Source organism: Coffea eugenioides, chromosome 6 (genome assembly GCF_003713205.1).
Source record: "Coffea eugenioides isolate CCC68of chromosome 6, Ceug_1.0, whole genome shotgun sequence".
Lineage (NCBI taxonomy): Eukaryota > Viridiplantae > Streptophyta > Magnoliopsida > Gentianales > Rubiaceae > Coffea > Coffea eugenioides.
The window spans coordinates 33,358,576-33,370,718 of NC_040040.1; the positions used below are offsets into that span (position 1 = coordinate 33,358,576).

Here is a 12,143-nt window from a genome sequence, read left to right on the forward strand (position 1 = left end):
TTTAGTTATAAAACTAAATAATCAAACCAAATACAATTAATAAAATGCACTTAAAAATATGTAAAATAAACCCTTATCAAATACCCCCACACTTGAACCATTGCTTGTCCTCAATCAATATGAAATTCCAACCATCAATGATCCAAAAATTGAAAATAAACATATGTAGCATTTCAACTTCATTTCCTTGAATCAAGGTAAATAACCCTTATGTGATCTTTCCATTAATTTCAAGTACTCATAATATCAAACAAAGAAGAGACAAGTATATCATAACTTTACTAATTCAACTCAATTTCTCATTTTTACCCAATTTCACAAGCAAGCAACTCATATAGTCAATAAAGATGCTAACTAATTTCATGATCAACTTCTTATTTTTCTTAAAGAGGGATTTATTTTTTTTTCTTTTTCTTCTTTTTTTTTTGTTTTATATATTTTAAGAGTTAAATACTACTTAAGTTGTGAAAAATGCCTTTTGACGCGAAGATCGACATTTTTAGATGAAAATCACCGGTTACTCAACATTTCACATACTCAAGTTATTTTTCATACTCTTGATTCAAGTACCGTTTTACGCGAAAGTCGACATTTGTAGATGAAGACTCCCGGTTACTAAGTACAAGAACCATTGGAGTAGAATAACTTTTTTTTATATAAATATATATATAGAGAAATAATAAAATTCCCTCTAAAGAATAATCATGAGAAAAGTATGACACTTATTGACTATATTAATTTCTTAACTTATAAAATCAGATAAAAAGAAGAATTTTCATCAAATATGCAAAATGTAGGCATAATTTTCTCCACTTTACTAGTTATACTTTCCTATAGATGTAAAAATTATAATCATATAATAGTCATTTCCAAATTAAATGAGAAAAAGAAGTTTCAAAACCACGTATATTTATTTCAAAAGGATATTTGACAAAATTTTATTTATTTATTATGATTATTATATATATAAGTATAAGGTTTTGGAAAAATTTTGACAGTCTCCCATTAAAAGTGGACTAAACTCCCTGCCAACAAACCCAAGATAAACAACATTTAAGCCAACTACTTGTCCAACTTCAAACACAACTAAAAGCACCACTAAAAAATCACAAGTACCACACAATTCCTCCTCCACACTTAAAATACACATTGTCCTCAATGTGTAAGGGAAAGAAAAGAAAAGAAAAGAAATAAAAGTAGGAACAAGTTACTCCCCAGTTGAGATGGATGCGGTCCAGTTTATCCTTGAATCACGAGCCATCGACCGATCAACCATCTACAAGCAACTAATAACTGCCACAAGTTTCAATATTCAAAATAGACACTTAAGTTAAACATCCTACAAATAAAGATGAACAATAAAAACAAACAAGGAAGTAATAGAAAAGCCATCCAAAGGGGCGGCCTCAAGCATCCTCTTCATCGTCATCTTCATCGCCATCTACAGGAGGTGGACGTGTGCCTAGATGATCTTCAATTCGGTCCAGGCGAGTATCCATTCTGGCTAAGCGATGATCGATGTCATCCAAACGACTAAAAAGCCGCTGCCAGTTGGTTTGTGGCGGAGGAAGGGGAGGTGCCGCAATGGAAGGGCCAGTTTCATCGTGACCATGTCTAGCCTTCTGTCTCCGCTCTTGAATAGGTCGTGGAATATCCCCCGTGCCAATACCAAGCCGACGAAGAGTAGTGATGGACAATTCAGCTCTTGGTGGAACATTCTCCCGCCTCATGCCTTCCAACCGAACCTCAAAATACGGGAAGATTAAAGTCAGTAGACGAGGAAATGATAATTTGAAAGAAGTTGTCTTATGCCTCGCCGTAGACCGAATGTGGCTAATGATGATGTTAGGCAGTGAAATTCGAGCATACGGAGAAGTTCGGTTGTGGAACATGTAATCAAGGAAGTAGATATTGCTCTTGCGAACCTCCGTGTGCCTCGTCTTCTTAGGAATGACATTGTGAGCCATCATATAAATGATAAGACGATGACGAGATTCGAAGACATTCGCCAATATGGTCTCCTTCCTGGTAGAGCGAAAAGGTTGGTACTCAAGACCAAACCTGGCCATGGCCAATGATGTATCCCACCTCCTATTTGGGGAACAAACTCCTTCTTCAAATCAACTGGACGTCCGTCATCCATACATCCCAAAATAGCAGCCAAATCTTGACGTGACAAGACGATTTGGAGTCCACGCACCCACGACTCAACCATTTCACCACTGTGGCGCGCCTTACTTTCAATGTTGGCGTAAAACTCTCGCACCAAGTCGGGGTAGTAATGGTCTGGTAGGGTGAGAATCGAAACCCACCCAAGCTGAGCAAAAGCCTCCGAGATGCGATACACCATTTCTATCTCTGGACTAATGTGCATCTCGAACAAGAACTCCAAATTAGCATGCTCCTCATGCCACTCTTGATTCTTGCGATTATTGAATCTAGCATTATCAAACACAGATCTCTCAGCTCTACGAGAGGTGCTCTCACCAGGCTATCGGATAACTGGTGAAGGAGAAGGTGACGTCTTCTCCTCAGTCGCTCCCATCTCCTCATTAACCTCCTTCTCATTACTACTAGCGGAGGAATATATCACTCTGCTTCCCCTTCTCATGGTACCTAATAAAAAGAATGCAATTAGCCACATGTACAAGGACACAGTTCATAATTTGGCAATAAATCCTGAATTGATCCAAATAATCGTCAAATTTATTTCTTAAAGATATAAATCATCCAATAATTTACTTATAAGACCATACAAGAAGAGCCATATTTAATGCCAAAAATTGATCAAAATCACCAATTCAAGCAAAATGTGTAACAATTATAACCCAATCAGTGAAAATAGCATCAATCATGATTATTGCAATTTATAATTAACAACAATAATGTGCAATTAGTTATAATCATGGTTAGGCCAAAATTTAACTAATTAACTCACAAAATTAACCAAATTACTCACTATACACAATGCACATGCTAAAACATCATCCACTAGCCATTATTAACCATAATCATTGATCACCAATGGCTGAAAAAATCTTAATCCAACTTCCTAATTTTAGCTCAAATATAGCAATTAAAAAAAATAAAAACTATTAATCATCAAATTGCTATATTTGAATATGTAATCATGCATAAATAAGCTTAATAAGCATCAATGAGGTCAAAAACATCATTATTCATCATAAAAAATTCGAGATTAAAAGATGTCAGAAAGCTCAAGAAATTGAAAAATTGAACTTTTAAAATACAAAGATTTGATGAAAAAACTTATATCAATCACATAAAAGAATGTTTGGTGATGCTAAAAATGTGAAAAACCTTATGAAACAACCTTCAATTGACCTCCAATTGAAGAAATTAGAGTTTAAGAACCCTAATCTTCAATCCCTCAAAAACTTATTTTTAGGTGTTTTTCTTGGATTTTAATCTGTTAGAAAGGTTGTATGATACTCAAAAGGTGTTGGATTGATGATTCCTAGCAAGATTATGGAGTAAAAATGGAAATTGGTGAGTTGGGGAGATGAAAAGAAGAAAACGCGCTTCGGACAATGAAGAAAAGAAGAGGAAATGAAGCTGGAAATTGCGTTTGTAAAGACTTTATTCGTACACAGAAAACGCGACTCACAAAACGCGCCATCAAGCCGCGTTTTGCGAAGTCGCATTTCTTCACATATCTTGCAGGATAAAAAACGCGGTTATGTTCAAAAACGCGACTTCATGTCGCGTTTCTATAGGCACGTTTTGCTTTCTGATCCAGGTTTTGAAACGTGATTTTGCTGAAAACGCGACTTCCTCGCGCGTTTTGAGTCGCGTTTATTCAGTATGGTTGCAGGTTTGAAAACGTGCCTATGGAAAACGTGACTCTAGGGTGCGTTTTCAGCCCAGGTGCGTTTTCTTCTGTGAAAATTTTGCAGAAATCCAACCTTGAAAAATTACCATTGGTACCCGAATCACTCAAAATGCTTCCTAGATCATATATGTGGAAGTTTTATCAATGTCTGCACATGTAAAACAATGAAAACATGCATTTTACCCCTCTTTAACGGATCAACTACACCTTTAACGCAAATCAAGGGGTTGAGTTGCTTGATCAAGGTTCGCTTTTTTCGCCTCAAATGGTCATTCTTGCTTCCATTTGCCAACCCTATAGCACAAAAATAACAAATTAACTAAAACACTTATTCAAACCACAAAATCACACCAAATTAACACATGTAACATAAATATTGGGTTGCCTCCCAATTAGCGTTTTTGTTTATAGTCGTTGGCTCGACTCACAGGTTCGAATCATTTTAGAACATTAGGGAGCGATTTTCTCCCCACGGGTCGAAACTCCCGAGTCAATTTACCATGTGGTGAGCCATGCATTGATTTCCATAGTCCAATTTCCTCAAATGCCAAGGAGGAGTATTAGACTTGTCATATAAAGGCTCGACTTCACCTTGAAGTGGAATTTGCTTGTCTTTTTTAAGTTGGCTCAACTTTTCTCCACTTTCTTCATGGAATGGCGAATTTATTAAGCCAACTTCCATCCTTATCTTCTCCTCCCTTGCTCCTACACCATGAAAGTTAGTACCAAGGACATTTATAAATTTAACTTCTTCGTTCCTTTCTTGGTTAACCTTTTCATCACATGGCATATTTGAAACAAGAGCAGTAGGCTCTATACTCCCTTCTTTATTATCCAAATTAAATTCCAATTCCTCACCATTAACCCATAATATAAGCTTATCTTTTTTCACATCAATTATAGTTCGTGCGGTGGGTAAAAACGGTCATCCTAGAATAATTGGCATTCTCACATCTTCCTCAATATCTAAGACAACAAAATCCACAGGTATTATAGATTGTCTTACCTCTTACCTTTAGGAGCACATTTTCCAAAATACCCATTGGATGTGAGATTGACCGATCCGCCAATTGCAATGTGATATTGGTAGCTTTTAGCTCTTGAAGTCCCAGCCTTCGGGCAACCGATAGTGGCAAGAGTGACACACTTGCACCTAAATCACATAAAGCATTAGAAAAATGTAATTGACCAATTGTGTAAGGAATAGAAAAGCTTCCCGGATCTTTCAATTTAGGAGGGAGTTTGTTTTTAATCAATGCACTACACTCTTCGTTAATGCTATCATCTCATTATCTACAATTTTTCTCTTTCTTGACATGATGTCTTTTAAGAAACGTGCATAAGAGGGAATTTGTGTTATAGCATCAATGAAAGGAATGTTAATGTGCAATTGTTTAAACATTTTGAAGAACTTTTCAAACTCCCGATCCTGTCCATCTTTCTTCAACCTGTGAGGAAAAGAAATCACATTAGAATTTAATTAAGAATTTAATTTGGGAGGAAGTGCATCAATATCAATGACAACATGATCATTTCGGCTTTCTTTCTCCCCTTCGATTGCTTGCTCCTTGTCTTTTTCACCACCTGAATTTCCAAAATTAAGTCCCTCAACCGTTTTACCGCTTCTAAGAGTGATTGCATTAATATGCTCTCTCGGATTCATTTCGATTTTACTTGGCAATTCACCAGGGTTTCTGTTGTTGATCACATTGGCAATTTGACCAACTTGAACCTCCAAGTTTCTGTACATCCCAGCCAATTGGTCCAACCACCCCTCAACTCGCTCGAATCTATCCGAAATCACCTTAGCAAGTTTTTCCACCGCGATCTCCCAACTTGGTTTAGTTTCAGCTTGTGGTTGCCTCGGTTGGAATCCCAGTGATTGGTTGGCCTTTGTTGATTGCCTTGATCTTTCCATCCAAAATTTGGATGATTTCTCCACACCCGAATTATAGGTATTGGAGTATGGATTGTTTTGGGGTGGACGGTTGTAATTGTTGAGATATTGAACCTATTCGCTGCTAGAACACATAGAATCATCATGGTCTCCTCCACAGTTAGTACAACACGCAACAACTACTCCTTGGTTAGAACTAGAACCAACTTGCCTGTTAAGTATCTTAACCACATTATCCATCTTTGTACTTAACATATTCAAGGTATCTATTTCAAGCATACCTGCAGTTCTCCTTGTATTACCTCGTTCGTTAGCCCATTGGTAATTATTGGCAGCCATTTCTTCAATCAATTGTTGAACTTTCTCGGCTGACTTTCCCATCAATGCTCCTCCCGCTGCCGCATCTACATGCGTCTTTGTTGGATAGGTGAGACAATTGTAAAATGTTTGGACTATTAGCCAATCTGGTAAACCATGATGAGGACATCTTCGTTGCAATTCCCGATAGCGCTCCCAAGTTTCGTACAATATCTCTCCTTCCTGTTGAGAGAAACTAGTTATATTCATTCTAAGCTTAGCAGTTTTTCCAGGTAGAAAGAATTTATTAAGAAAAGCCTTAACTAATTCAGCCCAAGTAGTAAAAGTATTTGGAGGATGAGATTATAACCAAACCTTGGCCTTGTCCCTTAGCAAAAATGGAAACAATCGAAGTTTAATTGCATCATCACTAACACCATTAAACTTAATTATATCACAGATTTCAAGAAATGTTGACAAATGAGAATTTGGATCTTCGGTAGCATTACCTCCATATTAAGATTGTTGTACCATTTGAATCAGTGATGGTTTAATGTCAAAATTATTAGCATTTACCGTTGGCCTTGTGATGCTAGTTTGAGATTCTTGTGTCCCCGGTAAAGCAAAATCTCGCAGAACTCGCCTATTTGGTTCGTTTTCCACCATTTCTTCCTTAAACGGTAGCTCTATCAAAATTTTCTCTATCGGCTGCCAAACCTATTGTTCCTCTTGATGTTGTATATGTCTCCTTTGTCTCCGAAGTGTCCTCTCAATTTCTGGATCGAAAGGTGCAACTTCTCGATATGTCCGGTGCATACACTACAAACAGAATCAAGAGAGATTATGCAACTTTTATTTATCAAAAACTGATTACAATGTAAGATTAAATATAATCACCTCAACTAATAAAAATAAATCTGTCTAAATTAATAGAGATAATTAAGCCTTAATATTGCCGCTCCCCGGCAATGGCACCAAAAACTTGACGGATTTAACTTGCACTTGTAGTTAAAACCCGTCAAGTTTTTGAGGTGTGGCTGTTGGGAAACTTGATGGATTTTTTACTACAAATGCATGTTAAATCCGAATTTATACCTATTTGACTGCAAGTATACATGCTAAAATCGTAATGTAGGGTATGTATCGGGTCGATCCCACGAGGAGCAATTTAAACAATTACTAGATTCTAATTTACTCTATCATTTAGACTCACAATATATTTAAGCAGAAAATTCAGAATTAAATCTGACTACAATCTTTTTACTATCTAAAATCCTTAGCTAGATAATTGCAATATCACAAATGGAGAAAAATTCACCAAATACTTAAATTTAGGGATGTAGATTCCACTTATGACACAAATGATCCAAATGAATGAATTTAACACTTGTTACTACTCTTGTTTAACCAGGGATTCATTTCTAAAATTGCCAAAAATTCATTCTCGTGATAAAATTGGTCTAAAACAGCTTAGTTTTTCCTAATCTCTTGGTGAAAACTGAAACTGCTCTTGTTCATGCATGAAATGCAAATTTAATCCACTTGAATGTATTTCTATTCTCATGAATATACAACTCAAACTCCACTTATGTTATTCCATTGTTTTTACCATTTCTCAATGAGTAAAAACAACTATAAACCTGCTATTGGTGATCAAACAACAAGAAGTAATCAAGCATACACAAGTAGACAAGTTAATACAAGATACAACAAGTATAAATCACATTCAATTCATATCACTTGGCCATAAGTTTCATCCACTCCCTAGATATAGAAATTTAGCTACTCATTGATTATATAATAATCAAACTCATAACTTCATTAATGGAAAACATCTCAGTTTACAAGTACAAGAAAGATAAAGAAATGCTTAGCCAATTAATGGTGAAACCCTCCAAGAATCTCCTATGTCTTGTACTAGATGATTACAAGATGAAGCCTCCAAGTGTTCCTGCAAAATTTTCTAGCTAGAGAGAGTTTGCTATCAGAAAATCTGACTCCGTATATTCTCCTGACCTACCCAATGTCTCTGCATAAAAACTGGTCCAAAACTCCTTTTTCCTGGTCAAATTTTCCACCCTTTGATTCCCAAATCTGAAATTTGTTAAGATAGTCAATAATCAATGTTTTTGACTTGAAAATAAGCCATATTGTCTGTCCTTTTGTCTTCTGAAGCATGTGCACCGAATTCCCTTGCAACTTATAGTTGGAAAGTGGTATGAACACAAGAGAAATGATTGAGCAAATTACAGGTTTTCGGCTACAAAACACGACAACACAAAACGCGGCATAAACTCGCGTTTTCAACTTGGCCTTGCTTCAACTGCTATTTTCTCTATGATGAAGACTGAATTAGCTTTTGTGTAAAACACAAAAGTTGTAGCCCTTTAATTTACTTTTCAATGCTTCAAGAATCATCCAAATCGGAGTTTTGTACCCTGAGATATGGTCGAAAAACTATCACCTGGTCAAACCCCTGTTTCAATTTCCGACCACAGAATGCAGCTTCTGTATTTCGACTTTTTGTTCATGAAAACAGCAGAATTGGATTTCGATATCTTCATACCAATTGTAGGTCTCTTTCTTATCTTTAAAATGATATAAAGATCACCTCAATCCGATAAGTGTAGCTCCAGATATAGTCGAAATACCGAAGAGTGTCAAAACTGTCTTGAATTGCATTTCCTCAGTTGAATGTTTTTCACTTCATTTCTCTTTTAACCACTTGAATTCATCACCAATTATCTATTTTTCACCTCACTTGACATTCTTTGGTGATTGAATCATTAATCCTGCATAAAAATGAAATTTTTACCACTAAAATCAATAGAAATACAATATTAGTCACTTTTACCAAAAAATGTATATTTTTACCGAAACCTAGTTATTTTAGTTATAAAACTAAATAATCAAACCAAAATCAATTAATAAAATACACTTAAAAATACATAAAATAAACCCTTATCACCAACGTGGCTAACATGGCGCAGAATTTAGTAGCGTTTATGCACCACACGGGTCTTACACCTCAATTTCCACCTCACCCACCACTGTGACCCTGACACAGTCCCCGGGATTTCAGGGAAGTTCCGTTGCCCTTCTTCTCGCTTTTGCTGTTTATTTGTTACATTGAGGGCAATGTGCTATTTAGGTCTGGGAGGGGATCAGTTGTGGTGCTAGTATTTCTAGTTTTTAGTTTTCAGATGTTTTTCCTTTATTTTTAGTTTGTTATTTGTCTATTTTTCGTTTATTTGCTTTTTCTTTTTTTTTTAGTGAGCAGCTCTCCTATGACTGCCAAGGTTTGTTGTTGGATTGTTGACTCTCTAATTCTGCTATTGCCAAGTTTTACTAATCAAAGTGTATCAAGTTAATGTAGTTGAGCTCAAGAACATCTCTTTGGTGAATATCGGTGATTGCTTGACTCTTATAATTTTTGATTAACTTTTCTAACCATAGGGAATGATTGTTGGCATTTTTATGTGAATCGGTCCTGTTATTAACTTTAGTTTTCCATGTTTGAAGAAATGAGGCTCCTTGCTGCTATTTTTTTTTTTTTACGGAGATATTTTGAGTTATTGTGTTATCTGGTTGTGAATAAAAGTTGACTGTACTCCGCTAGTTGTTACTACTGAGTAACCGGGGATCTTCACCAAAAGTATCAATTCTCGTGTCAAAAAGTAGTAATTTCTATGAGTACGTGGTCTCATAGCGATCGGAGCTGAGTAACCGGGCTCCTCCATCTGGCAAATATTGGAATTCGCATCAAAAGTCTCTAATGGCTAGAGACTAAGTCTTTTGTTACTATTAAAAATGAAAAAAAAAAGAGAACAATAGAAAAGTGTGATAAAAAGGTGAAGGTTGTGTCAGTATGTGATAAAAGTCAGCTTGAAGATTTGTGGATTTAATGTTGAGATATAGTTGGACAATTTGCTGATAATGTTGAGCGAGCATTCCTTTTTCTTAGATTAGTTAACCTGAAACTGGAGGAGTTTATGGTTTAGAAGCTAACCGGAGTGATGTTTTTTGGATCTTGACCATTGATGCTTGATATGTGTTTTTCTCGATATCTTGGCAATAAGGTAGATGGAGCAATAGTCATTGTCAAATATTGGTGTTTGGTTGTTGTTCTCATGCTTGAGGACAAGCATGGTTTAGCTGTGGGGGAATTGATAGGTTACAATTTTATCATTTATTTTATAATTAATTTCTCCTATTACCTTAACCGATGTGGATTAATTGTCAAATTCTACTCACATTTGAAAATTTGTATTTATTACAGGGAGTGGAACACAAATACCATAAAAAGGTGCCGATTTGACGATTATCAGGGAAGAGTATTAGCAACAGTCAACAAGGTGAGAATAATTCGACTCTACCTCCTTACTCCAGGGGCAAATACGGCATCCAGGGGCACTTTTAGACGATTGGAACTTTTTCCCTTTTGGAAATTGCCGAAGAGAGAGGAGATGGAACAAGACAGGGAGTCTTCCTTTTCTCCTCTGGAGAGCTGCATCGTGGAAGTGGCAGAAATTAGAAAGGAAATAGAGATAACAGACAACTACGACTACTTTTAGTTTTGCCTCTTTGACTTTTCTTTTTCGTCTTGTAGTAGTTTTTCCTTGGTATGTCAGGACAAGTAGTAACCAATTAGTCATTCTCTAGAGTCTTGTTATTCTTTCTTTTATTCGAACGAATTGAATTCTCCCGATCAAGGACAATGGCCGCAACTTTTTCTACAGCTTTGTATGGGTTATTCTCATCAGGGATGAACTAAATCCCTTTTCTAGTCGAGAAACAACGGAGGCTTTGGTTCGTCTAAAAATTGTGAGATCGAATTAATTTTATCTTTTCCTCTTATTTATTGGTATGTGTATATTCTCCGCTTGCAGTGCTTATGATTGTTTAATTAATTGATTATCTTGGATCTGGATAGTGAATTGATTTAGTAACCTATTGTCAATTAGGGTATTAAATCCGTAATTGTTTAATTGCTCTGAAATAGTGATAACTGGCATGATTGGGTTTGTGTCAGGAGAATACACGGGCTAATCTAAAATAATCCTGATAGTGCGTTATTTAGTTAGAATATGGCTCCTCTAACACGTAAGGCAATTGGAGAATTAAATCTCACGGGCGTACCTAGGATTATTTCTCAATTAGAGCAGTGCTTAACGGGCGTACCTTAATCACCGACACAGTAAGGAGGAGTTGACTGTCATCGCTTGTTTGGCAATTATAACCTATTTATTAGTAAATAATTGGAATCGCCTTTGCATCGATGATCAATTAGGTGAACCATTGCTGAAGTTATTTCTTGGCTAGACCTTTAGTTATTATTACTCTGATTTTAGTGAATTGTCATTTAATTTTTAGTTAGCTATTTGTTTTTAGCTGAACTGCTTTAATAGTCATCTTTTATACAAAAATACCCCCCGTGTTACTTTGGATTTCAAGAGAGACAAATACCCCCAGTCCCTGTGGATTCGACCCTACTTATCACTATCTACAAAAATTATATTTTGAGCAGATATTTATTATTGCACAAGCTCGACAACCTGTTATCTAATTTTCACTAACTTGATACTCCATGACCACCTTTGTGGTCTATCAACTGATTTCTTTACAACAATATATGTTCTAACTCTAACCTTATGTCTATGGGTGGCAATCGGGTCCAAATCAGGTTGGCGAGTCGGGTGTTGACCCGAACCCGACCCGTCAACCCGTGACGGGTTAGGTATGCTGACCTGAACCCGAAAATTTCTGGTTGGCGGGTTGACTCGAAATGATCCGAAACTTAATTTTAATTTATTAATTTATCATTGTAATTTCTAATAAAATCAACTTCTCACAAAACTAATTACATAATCAAGCAATAAAAATTTAAATAAATAATTTCAAACCAAATCTAAAATAAATTAAACACCGTAAAAGTGTTTTATCCCAAACAAAATATAAAATAAATTAAAACAGTATAAAAGAAAAAAATAATATAATATATTATTTGTCCAAATATAATAATTTCAACTTCACACAAATTAAATAAATTCATTTAGGATTAAATAATTAATGCCTTTGAAAAAAAAGAATAACTTA

General features: G+C 35.7%; 1 non-coding gene across 1 annotated transcript; it reads left to right on the forward strand.

Annotated features, from left to right (window-relative positions):
* The first annotated feature begins 6,219 nt into the window (after positions 1-6,219).
* Positions 6,220-6,326, forward strand: LOC113776623. Its single transcript, XR_003469112.1, has one exon. It is a non-coding gene; the product is annotated as a small nucleolar RNA R71 (small nucleolar RNA).
* Positions 6,327-12,143: the final 5,817 nt, after the last annotated feature.